Below are 13691 nucleotides of genomic sequence, written 5' to 3'. Positions count from 1 at the left end.
TGATGCCAATGCTATACAACTCAGCATTTGGCTTGCCCCTACTCACAGGACCCAAACATAATGCATGGATTCCCCACAACTCAAGCAATCACTAGATTATCAGAGTGGTATTTCCTTCCCAAAGACAGAAATTAATATATCTCGTTACCCCAATGGAGTCATTGGGTTCAGTTCTCTAATTAGCAAAGATTGGAGCTGTTTATGTACCCATTTGTCCTAAAAACACTCTCTCCATATGTAGTCTCCATTCAGGACCATATTTAACAAATATAATTTCTTTTTTAAACTAATATATATGTTATCAAGTAGTATGAGAACCTGCTTCTGTTTGAAATAAGATGAACATATTAAATGAAAGCAGCTGTGCGTATGAGCTTTTTTGTTTTAACTAGGAATCTATCCATTTCAATGGCATTGCTTTTGAGCAGAAGAAAATTAATCTTCAATAAGGAGTCATTAAGACAAAATGCACACCAATATATCAAAACATTATTGCCTCACTGACTTCCATAGATAACTTTAGGAGCTCTTATTTCTTTAGTGCAGAAATCATGACCAGATATATGTGTTGAAAATGAGTTTTTGCAGCCTGTAATACATCTGAGGAAAAAATAAATGTGTGCACTCTGTTCTGATATGAGATCATGTTTAATATTTTTTGGAGTAGATCAGTACTGTAGAGCTATTTGATTCATAACAATAACGCCACCCCCGCAAAAAAAAACGTTTTCTGAGGCCACTTCATCATCTCCTTTGTGTATTCATTGTACAGAAAGGCAATAAGAATGGTAAGAAAATGTGTAGCATAAAGTCTACTTCCTTTTTGTTTACTTTTTCTAAGAACATCCAATCTAGTTAGGTGTGTCACAAGTTAGGGCAACTGCACCTGTATTCCCCCTCTATGGTCCACCAAGAGCACCCACTCTAAGTTCCAGGTTCCTCAGCTATTGCCTCTATTGGGTGGAGACAGGCATCTCTCTCCCCACTGACTGGGTTATTTCCAGACGGCTTGGTTTCCTCACTATGCTGTGATATCCCCAGCAAAAGACAGACTGCCTAAGCAGGCCTTTTTTGCCTTCCCTACAGTGATGCTACACCATGTAATTGTCACGGTTATATGTTAACACATGGCCCTTTATAAGCAGCCACATTTATTCTTAAGGTGGAAGTATTACAAAGAAGGTATAAGAAAACAATAAAAGAACCTACACACATGCTCATAGCCTTACCAGAGATCACCCCTCTACTCCAGCAAGAGACCTGTTTGGCGATTAGTCCTTCAAAACCCAAGGGTTTTTCATGTGGTCACAAATTCATCACAGCCTCAGCTGAGAACCAGCATGCTCGTGAATATGAGACCCCTCCTTTATCCTCTTTGGGTCTTTGATGCAACCCTGACTAGCTAATCAGCCAGACAGTGGGTTTCTGTTCAAGGCACAGCTTCAACTGGATCTGGAGGTGGGTTATTTGTATTCCCCTCCTCCTAAGTATTTTCTAGGAATCCCCTACTTTGTCCAGCATACGGTTTCAAACAATCCTTTGAAGTGCATAACACATCATAAGGTTTTATTAGCCATGGCTTCTCCTTAAAGAAGTTACATGCAATTCCACAATAGCACACAAACCTTTGCATTTTGAATACAGTGAACTCCTAAAACACTTAAACTTAATACAGTAAGATTTAACTAGGATATTGTTATATCTGGCACAAGGTGCACAAACTAAGCCTCAGATCTGGTGCTGCAAAAACACGTACTTGGAGAGAAATGCGGAATGACTGAAGTATACTGAGCAGTCATTGATAAAATGGGTTTGAGTGATGGGTTTAGGATATGGATTAGAATCAGAGTTTCCCCATATTTGGAGTGGCTGTTTAGAGCTGATCTTTCTGTTCAGGCCCATCTCTAGTACCATGCTTAGTCATTGGTTCAGTACTGTTGGAAAAGAAAGAGTGTGCCACTTACTCTAACCCCACTTTCTGTAGAACTTTGATGTTCCTTCATTTCAAGACTCCTATCCAACTACTAATACTGACTTAGTGCAACCCTGATTGGGACCACAGCCTGACTGGCCTTTACATGGAAACTCAGGAGTATGAAGAGATTCCCCTCACCTTGCATTCAGCTGCATATGATCCAGTCACAGTTGCAGTACCTATTGCCAAGGGTTGCAGGGGGCGCTGCACTTTTGGGGCTTGCAATCTCGGGATGAGTGAGGAGGCAGAGCTCCAACCCTTGCTTCTGCTCATGGAGCAGGCCCAACATGCTGGAGTGGTGTAGCAGTGGATGGTCCAGCAGAAGAATTCTGAGGCAGAATTTGAAACAGAGTTCTTCCCAGGATGAAGATGCAGGTTGGGGGCCTGATGGGAGTCAAAGCATAAAATAGCATGGCTGTGGGCATACAGTAATTTACGGTAACAGAGCATGACCTCTAATTTACATTAGACATTGAATGCTCAGAGTACCTCTCTTTATAGACTAGGGAGCACATTTTTATAGAACTTTATAGCTGTTATACCCCCTTTTTAAAATAATGTGTAATACTCTGTTTCCATTGATGTCAGGAAACACTGGAGCAACCCTCCTGTAGCTGATATATAATACCTCTGTAAATTCCATAGCTTATACAATGCATTAAACATACTGGGCATTGTAAAAGAAAATATTAATAAAAAGAGTATAAAAGCAATAAAGTTCAAACAAACTGTATTTCCTTGTTCATAACAAGCTTTATGTTCATATCCTTTTGGGGTGGTTTTTATTAAAACTTCTATTACTTCCCTCCATCATTCCAATTACATGTTCCTTAACCCTAAACACCATTCCAAATCCAAAATAATAAGAAAAAAATAACTTCAGATCCAAAATACCATATATCACTTCCCCAAAAAGCCAGGAGAGAAAAACAAGAATTCAGCCTTAGGAAGATGTACAGTTGGTTCATTTAAAGTTAATTCAAGACCTAGAGATATTCCTGAGTCTAACGGTTTTTGCCATTTTAAGTATAGGGAGTATCACAGTGGGTGCATTGATAGCTCTTTCTGGTTGCAGGCCCTGCAAGCACGTACTCATGTAGCTAACATTACTCACAAGGCTGGTCCCATTTGAAGTCAATGGACTTACTCTCATGAGTAAAGTTAAGCATGTGCATAAGTGTTTTCAGGGTTGGGGGGCCACCGAGAGAACTTTTAATGCACCCACTGTACCAGCTCTCACAAGTTTTGTATGTCACAATCTGTAGTGTTACCTGATAACCAAGCAGCTGTGGTGTAATTACCATTAAGTATCTCCTTACCACTCCCTTGCTTTTGTGCTTCTTGACTATTGCTTCTGTATACTGTAAAACAGACTTTGGGACAAACCTAGTAAAAACAATTAAGACTTAAGGGGCTCTCCCTACCAAAATTCAAATTCTCTCCTGTTTTCAGTTGTTTTGTTTGAGGGAAATCTAGTAGTAGGCCTTCTCCTATTAGACATTTTAATAGTCTATAAACTGATTTTTAATATAACTGTTGGTGACATAATCATGTGACAGGCCATGTTCCCAATGTACCATGAGTCAATAGCACAATCAAGAGAACTCTGGTTTACTAACATTAACCACAGCTGAATGCACAGCGCTCCGACTCTGATTCAGCAAAGCACGTAAGCATGTGATTAAGTCCTTTTGAAACAGATGGAAATTAGGGCATACTGACAGAACATGCTTACGTGTTTGCTGATTTGGGACCATAATAAATAAGTGTCTGCTTTGTTAAAATAAATATTTTTGAATGCTTTGTACTGTAATGGACCTCTGTGCTCTGAAAAATTAAGGTTATTTAGGGGTGAATATCAGATTCTTTTGAAACCCCCTGATTTATTTCTTCAAATGATGGAGCCTCAGGTGATCAAAGTTAGAAACCATAAGAAGCCTAAATCTGATCTCACTCTGTTCTAAATCAAGACTAATGCCTAATCCTGTGAGATGGTAATGTGGAAGGGTAGGTACCATCGAAAGGACATCTCTACTGGTTTGATTAAGCTTCCCCACCGCTCCTTTTGGCAAAGGAAAGATGCATAAATAGGAGGGTGGGGGATATTGTAACGGAAGGAGCAGTTTGAAAGTGACTAGTTAACATATTTCAGATAGATTTGGAACTCTCCTCATTTCAGCAATGAAAATTTCTTGTTAATAGAAATGTTTATAACGTGGTCAGTGGTACTGTGTGTGTCTGTCTGTCCGTCCCTCAACCTAACTGGAATGCGCTACTGGTACTGGACTGTTATAGTCAAAATTTGATAGGTCAGATTTAGCAAAGCTAGTGCAAAATTACACCTCTGTGTGCCAGCGAAGTGTCTTAGAGCCATAGTCATAAAGTTTACCGCCAGAAGGGATCACCAGTGCCCAAGACTCTATTTTCCTCTGAGGAGAGCAGGGAACGTTTCTGCTGTTACCCTCCATGGGTTTCAGGCAAGTAAGGTGGCTTTAATTCCTGCTTGGGCTTTATATGTTCACTGAATCATAATCAAATGATGTATATCTTTGAATCCTTGACTGGTATTCTGAATGCCTGATATCCCTTATTTTAAATTACCTCAGACACCATTCTTTCCAACTACATACACAGCAGTTATGATTCAAGGTGAAACATGTTCGTCACCAGAATTAGATATTTATTACTAGGGAAAAATACCTTTTCTCTCCCATGCATATCAGCAGTGTATGCTAGCATATATTTTGCAATATCTGTTTTACTAGGACAGTTTCTCACTTTTACGCATTTGAGAATTGAATTAGCTTTTGGTGCTGCTTCACTGGGTTCACAGAACATTTCTCTGCAATCATTTAACACGCTATTAAATTCTGGAGTATGTTGTCTGTACATCTGATATTTGATACTGAGCGATGTTTATGTCATTACTAAGCATTTTAGTCAGCAGCAATAATGTTAGTAATGTGTAACAAGGTTCTGTTAACAATGAACTCAAAAAGAGTTAGAGAAAACTCAGTGTGAAGCTGGCAATGGAAAGAATAGATTACTTTCACAGTCATCATATTCCAGGATAGATACTGGATTCAGTTCAGTTGAATCTGCTCCTTCTGTGTCCTCAATATCTTTATTATTTTCTTCCATTTATTCAAAACTATGGAAAATTTGATCCATTAAAACAATTTTTGAACAGTTTGTTTCCAAGACTACAAGACAGAAAGTTCTTTGGGGATTGTGATCACCTCCTTTTTAAACATTATGTGAAGTCTACACCTGGATTATAAAAACTAAAAAAGGACACCTAGGGTAATATGATATTACCAAATCATTACCTAATCATCTTAATATGCAGGGCCTCATTCAACTTGCCCACTAGTGCAAAGGTGGAGTTAATTTCCCTACAAACTGACAACTTTAGAGTTACACCAGTCTGAGACCCCTGCAAGTGCGCGAAGAATCAGAGCCAGAGCATCGTGAGTAAACTTAGCAGAGAAATGACATTTTCATTAGCAATTTATGGGGTGTGAAATTTCCACCATGATGAAAACTATTCATGGACAATGCAGGGTGGTCTCTCTCCATAAATATCAACATGGCAAATTAATGGTGAAGTTTGTGTTAGACTAAGAGTGCTGTACTTATACAGGACTTGGGTAGAGCAGTAAGGAGTTAAGGCAACTTTACATGACATTTGCAGCTCCCCATTTCTGGGGCTGGAGAGGAACTGATTCCGCTGCCAGCACAAGTAAAAGCAGCCTCGGGTCTGCTCTAATTTATTCACAATTTCTGATTGTCCCAAGGGCTTCTCATCAGCTAGAAATAACTGGAGCATAAAGACATTTCATCTAACATCACCTGTTGGGAGGGCTTCGCAGGTTCTGACACTTGGAGATTCCACCTATGCAATGGGAATTCCCAGCCTGTCAGATCTTCTCCAGGTTTCCCACCCCTTTCCGCTGGAATAGTGCAAATTTCATCCAATCACAACCCAGAAATCTGAATAGTTATTCCATACTTCTCACAGAAATTGTCTGCACTAACATATTTCTTCCAGTTTCCCACCTCTGCACAACTAACCACTGCAGCTCCTCCAGTGATACCACAATGAGGAGGACGCTGGTGTAGAGTGGCCATCAGTGTCCATTGGCATTTTAACTGTCATGTTGTATAGATCTGCTGTGATCTTCCGTCAACTTCAATAGTCTTTGGATCTTTCCCCTACATGGCTCAGTGGTTTAAACTCCAACAGCCAGTCTAAATAGCACTCTAACTGCAGGTAAGGAATGGGAAGAAAAGGCTAGTCTGTACCCAGCCTAAATAAGAACAGAATCTCCCCCACCCTTCCAAAAAATTTTTATCTACATCTGCTAGAAATAAAGGTGGAACATATGCAGCAGCATAAGTAGACATTTATGTCTAAATGTGTTTCTTTAATTAGACACAGGCATGAAGTGGAAGCCAGGTCTGGAAATGGAGAGATGAGAGAGACAAAATTCATACTGCTATAAACCATATATGCCACAACATTTTTTTCTTTAGATTCCCCACTGTTGCACTTCCTGTGACTCAGCCCTGACCATGAAACAACAATGCGGGTATTACTCTACCAATGACTGTGGTATTTCAGTCTCCTTGTAGCTCAGGCCTGTTCTGAACAGGATTACATGACACACTGGGCTAAAAGGCTAGCAGTCGGTCTATGTTTATGCCAGTAGCTTACACTGGTATGAGCACCAGTGGATGAATTTAAACTGGTGGCAGTGTGAGAATGGGAAACTCAAAGGAAACAGGTAGTATAGATGATATCCTATTGTCAGTAAAGACCATGCTGTTGATGGGTTTTTTCCTGAGTAGTAATTGACTGAAATCCTCTTACTAAATTGTTTATTGGTTTTTGTTGTTTAATTTCTTTCTGAAAGACGCATCCCAGATAATTCTACCATGAATGCTCAAGTAGCTTGGATTCTGGACATTAAATGCAACATGGGCTTCACTATTAATTAGCAACGTGGATGTTTATGGGGAGAGGTTAAACTGCATTGTTGATGAATAATTCACCATGGTGGAAATTTCACACCTAGTAAATCACTAATGAAAATGTCATTTCCCTGCTGAACTTACCTGAGATGCTATTAATCTTGCCTTTCCCATTGGAGACAGAATTACTGTCAGTTTTGCAACAAAGAGAGGAATGGATTTTTAATTAGCATCCCCACTACTGTAGATTAAAGATTATTAAAAAATGATGGTTCATAGGTCCACTTCACAGACCCTGATCGGATTCATTGCCCATCAGCCAAGCTCTGGTATCTAGCATTATAAACAAGATTCACTTTTCATTAACCCTTACACCATTGCCTTTTTGTGGACTACCAACCAAACGGATGCTTTGAGGGGCTGTAATGAGTACTGGTATCCAAGGAGAGAAAAGCAGCGATATGGGTAGAAGTAAACTTGAAAGCATGAGGTATCAGAGTCAGAGAGTGAAACTGGTTGTTTTCTAGTTGTATTAATAAGGGTCACTACTCACAGGTGCCAACCTCCTTGCGTTTGGTCTCCCCAAAATGTCCCTGAATCAGATCAGCTAACCCCTTGATGACGTTGCTATAAAGGCAATTACTGGAAGATAGATTATGGTGTCCTGAAAGATCATACATTTATTTTACCTGACTGATGGTCTGTATCCTCACTTTTTTCATAATATAATTTATAATGTTGCCAACATACATGCAACCGGCCACCTCTAGCTTACATGATGATAGGATGATGTTGAGAAAAATAGTATCCCACCTCACTGGGTATATCAGTGCAAAATTAACTCATTGGCTGGAGGAAGAATGCATATTATAAATACCACAAAACATTAGAATATGATTTGTGACAGGGTTGGGCCAGATGGCTATAGGAGAGTAATAGAAGGCAGATATATTAGCCCCAGGCTAAGGAGGTCCCTTTTCCATGGGTAAGGTAACAGGGAAGGTTCCAGAACAATCAGGAACCTTCTGGAGACAATTAAGACAGGCTGATTAGAACACCTGCAGCCAATCAAGAAGCTGCTAGAATCAATTAAGGAAGGCTAATCAGGGCACCTGGGTTATAAAAAGGAGCTCACTTCAGTTTATGGTGTGCGTGTGAGGAGCTGGGAGCAAGAGGCACTAGGAGCTGAGAGTGAGAACGCGGACTTGGAGGACTGAGGTGTACAAGCATTATCAGACACCAGGAGGAAGGTCCTATGGTGAGGATAAAGAAGGTGTTGGGAGGAGGCCATGGGGAAGTAGCCCAGGGAGATGTAGCTGTCGCACAGCTGTTCCAGGAGGCACTCTAGACAGCTGCATTCCACAGGGCCCTCCCTGGGCTGGAACCCAGAGTAGAGGGCGAGCCCAGGTTCCCCCCAAATCCTCCCAACTCCTGGTCAGACACAGGAGGAGTTGACCTGGACTGTGGGTTCAGAAAAATGGCCAAGCTGAGGGCTGCTGTGAAGCTCCAAGGTGAGCAAATCCGCCAATAAGCACAAGACCCACCAAGAGCAGGAACTTTGTCACAGATTGTTGTAAAAGATAACAGATCCACAGCAGTAGCTATAATGTATAGCACACAAAATGGGGTAAAATACACCCTCCATAAAGTCATATTCTGTAGTTGATGGTTCTGAGTTTATCTGTTTGAAATCGTATGTAAATACAGAGGCTTACAGTTAATCAATTATATGGGACTTGACAAACTCTGTGAAGCCTTTGAATTTACATAGCTCAGGCTCCAATTCTCAGGCTGTAGGGATGCACTCGTAAGTAAATGCTTTTCAACCAGTTAGTAACTGCCTGAAACATAGCAGCAACTCTATTGTAAACTGTTTCAGAGTAACAGCCGTGTTAGTCTGTATTCGCAAAAAGAAAAGGAGGACTTGTGGCACCTTAGAGACTAACCAATTTATTAGAGCATAAGCTTTCGTGAGCTACAGCTCACTTCTTCAGATGCATATCGTGGAAACTGCAGCAGGCTTTATATATACACAGAGAATATGAAACAATACCTATTCCCACCCCACTGTCCTGCTGGTAATAGCTTATCTAAAGTGATTTCCAGCACAAATCCAGGTTTTCTCACCCTCCACCCCCCCACACAAATTCACTCTCCTGCTGGTGATAGCCCATCCAAAGTGATAACTCTTTACACAATGTGCATGACAATTAAGCTGGGCTATTTCCTGCATAAATCCAGGTTCTCACATCCCCCCCACCCCCATACACACACAAACTCACTCTCCTGCTGGTAATAGCTCATCCAAACTGACCACTCTTCAAGTTAAAATCCAAGTTAAACCAGAACATCTGGGGGGGGGGTAGGAATAGGTATTGTTTCATATTCTCTGTGTATATATAAAGCCTGCTGCAGTTTCCACGATATGCATCTGAAGAAGTGAGCTGTAGCTCACGAAAGCTTATGCTCTAATAAATTGGTTAGTCTCTAAGGTGCCACAAGTCCTCCTTTTCTTTTTGCGAATACAGACTAACACGGCTGTTACTCTGAAACCTGTCATTATGCAAGGCACTGCATTTAGCCGTATGGAGTGGAAATCTATCAACTGCATGAAAAAACTTGTACAGATACAGACAGACATCATCTTCCTTTCCAAATGCAAACAGATGGACATCGTACCAAAAGGACTGAAGGTAAAAAATCCATTACAATCTACATACCACACAGACTATGCTGACAGCTTATGCCACACGCTCTCAAAGAAACTGCGGAATCACCTGATCAACATCCTCTACAGCAAACAGGGAAAGATTAAGAATGAGCTCTCAAAAATGGATACTCTCATAAAAAACCAACCTTCCACACAAACTTCCTCGTGGCTGGATTTTACTAAAACTAGACAAGCCATTTACAACGCACACTTTGTTTCTCTACAAAAGAAAAAGGACACTAAACTTTCTAAACTACTACATGCTACAAGGGGCCACAGCAATGGTTCCCTCAACCCACCTAGCAATATTGTTAACCTATCCAACTATACTCTCAGCCCAGCAGAAGGAGCTGTTCTATCTCGAGGCCTCTCCTTCTGCCCCTCCACCCCCACGAACATGATACAGTTCTGTGGTGACCTAGAATCCTATTTTCGACGTCTCCGACTCAAGGAATATTTCCAAAATACCTCTGAACAGCATACTAATCCACAGAGGTCTCCCAACCAACACTACAGAAAGAGGGATTCTAGGTGGACTCCTCCTGAAGGTCGAAACAGCAGACTGGACTTCTACATAGAGTGCTTCCGCCGACGTGCACGGGCTGAAATTGTGGAAAAGCAGCATCACTTGCCCCATAACCTCAGCCATGCGGAACGCAATGCCATCCACAGCCTCAGAAACAACTCTGACATCATAATCAAAAAGGCTGACAAAGGAGGTGCTGTTGTCGTCATGAATAGGTCGGAATATGAACAAGAGGCTGCTCGGCAGCTCTCCAACACGAGTTTCTACAAGCCATTACCCTCTGATCCCACTGAGAGTTACCAAAAGCAACTACAGCATTTGCTCAAGAAACTTCCTGAAAAAGCACAAGATCAAATCCGCACAGACACACCCCTGGAACCCCGACCTGGGATATTCTATCTACTACCCAAGATCCATAAACCTGGAAATCCTGGGCGCCCCATCATCTCAGGCATTGGCACCCTGACAGCAGGATTGTCTGGCTATGTAGACTCCCTCCTCAGGCCCTACGCTACCAGCACTCCCAGCTACCTTCGAGACACCACTGACTTCCTGAGGAAACTACAATCCATCGGTGATCTTCCTGATAACACCATCCTGGCCACTATGGATGTAGAAGCCCTCTACACCAACATCCCACACAAAAATGGACTACAAGCCGTCAAGAACACTATCCCCGATAATGTCACGGCTAACCTGGTGGCTGAACTTTGTGACTTTGTCCTTACCCATAACTACTTCACATTTGGGGACAATGTATACCTTCAGATCAGCGGCACTGCTATGGGTACCCGTATGGCCCCACAGTATGCCAACATTTTTATGGCTGATTTAGAACAACGCTTCCTCAGCTCTCGTCCCCTAAAGCCCCTACTCTACTTGCGCTATATTGATGACATCTTCATCATCTGGACCCATGGAAAAGAAGCCCTTGAGGAATTCCACCATGATTTCAACAATTTCCATCCCACCACCAACCTCAGCCTGGTCCAGTCCACACAAGAGATCCACTTCCTGGACACTACAGTGCTAATAAACAATGGTCACATAAACACCACCCTATACCGGAAACCTACTGACCGCTATTCCTACCTGCATGCCTCCAGCTTTCACCCTGACCACACCACACGATCCATCGTCTACAGCCAAGCTCTGCGATACAACCGCATTTGCTCCAACCCCTCAGACAGAGACAAACACCTACAAGATCTCTGTCAAGCTTTCTTACAACTACAATACCCACCTGCAGAAGTAAAGAAACAGATTGATAGAGCCAGAAGAGTTCCCAGAAGTTACCTACTACAGGACAGGCCTAACAAAGAAAATAACAGAACGCCACTAGCCGTCACCTTCAGCCCCCAACTAAAACCCCTCCAACGCATTATTAAGGATCTACAACCTATCCTAAAGGATGACCCAACACTCTCACAAATCTTGGGAGACAGGCCAGTCCTTGCCTACAGACAGCCCCGCAACCTGAAGCAAATACTCACCAACAACCACATACCACACAACAGAACCACTAACCCAGGAACTTATCCTTGCAACAAAGCCCGTTGCCAACTGTGCCCACATATCTATTCAGGGGACACCATCACAGGGCCTAATAACATCAGCCACACTATCAGAGGCTCGTTCACCTGCACATCCACCAATGTGATATATGCCATCATGTGCCAGCAATGCCCCTCTGCCATGTACATTGGTCAAACTGGACAGTCTCTACGCAAAAGAATAAATGGACACAAATCAGATGTCAAGAATTATAACATTCATAAACCAGTCGGAGAACACTTCAATCTCTCTGGTCACGCGATCACAGACATGAAGGTCGCTATCTTAAAACAAAAAAACTTCAAATCCAGACTCCAGCGAGAAACTGCTGAATTGGAATTCATTTGCAAATTGGATACTATTAATTTAGGCTTAAATAGAGACTTGGAGTGGCTAAGTCATTATGCAAGGTAGCCTGTTTCCTCTTGTTTTTTCCTACCCCCCCCCCCAGATGTTCTGGTTTAACTTGGATTTTAACTTGAAGAGTGGTCAGTTTGGATGAGCTATTACCAGCAGGAGAGTGAGTTTGTGTGTGTATGGGGGTGGGGGGGATGTGAGAACCTGGATTTATGCAGGAAATAGCCCAGCTTAATTGTCATGCACATTGTGTAAAGAGTTATCACTTTGGATGGGCTATCACCAGCAGGAGAGTGAATTTGTGTGGGGGGGTGGAGGGTGAGAAAACCTGGATTTGTGCTGGAAATCACTTTAGATAAGCTATTACCAGCAGGACAGTGGGGTGGGAATAGGTATTGTTTCATATTCTCTGTGTATATATAAAGCCTGCTGCAGTTTCCACGATATGCATCTGAAGAAGTGAGCTGTAGCTCACGAAAGCTTATGCTCTAATAAATTGGTTAGTCTCTAAGGTGCCACAAGTCCTCCTTTTCTTATTGTAAACTGTGCTGATTTGGACTATTATGAACGAGTAATGTAGGCTGTATTTCCCCCCAATTGCAAGCCTTTCAATAGGCTGAAACGTCAGAATTTGGATCTGAATTTCAAACACTTCAAAGTTCAGGGATGTCCCAATTTGTTTTGATTCGGCCCATTATAGAGATCAGGGCCTTTTGCAAAATTTAAGTTTTGGTTGGGGGCTTATCTTTTATACTCAGCTTTCATACATCATTGCATTGTCAGTGCAGGGAAAGTAACCTAGACAAACTATAGGCTAAATCTTGAGGCCCTTTATTCAGTTTTCACTCAGTACTTGGGCAAAACTCCCCTTAACTCCAGTAGGAGATACAAGTGATCAACACCTCTAAAAATGAAAGACCACTGTAGCAGGGGGTGGACTAGATGACCTCCTGAGGTCTCTTCCAACCCTAATCTTCTATGATATAAGTGCCTTAATACAGCCTTACTCCAAATCCCTCAGACAAATTCCTGCTGATTTCAATTGACTTCAGTGGGCTTTAGATTGCCCCCAAATTCCTAACTTTAAGCACCCATGTTTGAAAATGTTGTCCTTGGTGACTAGCAATTCCTTCATGCTGCAGCCTACAATTTTGTGACTTGTCAAACAACCAGTTTTCCACCCAGACAGGGTGGGAAGAGGTTACATTGCCAACTGTGATGTTACTCGCTGCCTCAAGGTCACTTCTCCCTCAGGGAAACCTTCTCTGCAGCAACCAACTGTCATTCACATCAGGTTTACTGGCCTCCAGCAGAAAGACAGGGGTAATGTTCTCTTTGAAAGGGGGAAGCTGGCACCTTTTCATAAAACAAATTGACCACCAATGGTCTCTTTGGGCTTTCTTTTAACAAACTCGATTTTTAAAAGCGTATTAGCCTCAGAGGAAATACACTGAAAAGCAAAAGCAGATGAATCGCTGATGCCTGATGAAAAGAGTGGGTGAGCTAGGACGCTAACCCTACAGTTCAATACACCGTACCTCTCCAGAGCACATATGAATTCTGCCTTCTCTCAGCCCACATGCTGGTTGTGTGTC

This window comes from Lepidochelys kempii, chromosome 10 (genome assembly GCF_965140265.1).
Source record: "Lepidochelys kempii isolate rLepKem1 chromosome 10, rLepKem1.hap2, whole genome shotgun sequence".
NCBI lineage: Eukaryota > Metazoa > Chordata > Testudines > Cheloniidae > Lepidochelys > Lepidochelys kempii.
Note: the sequence above shows the minus strand (reverse complement) of the source record.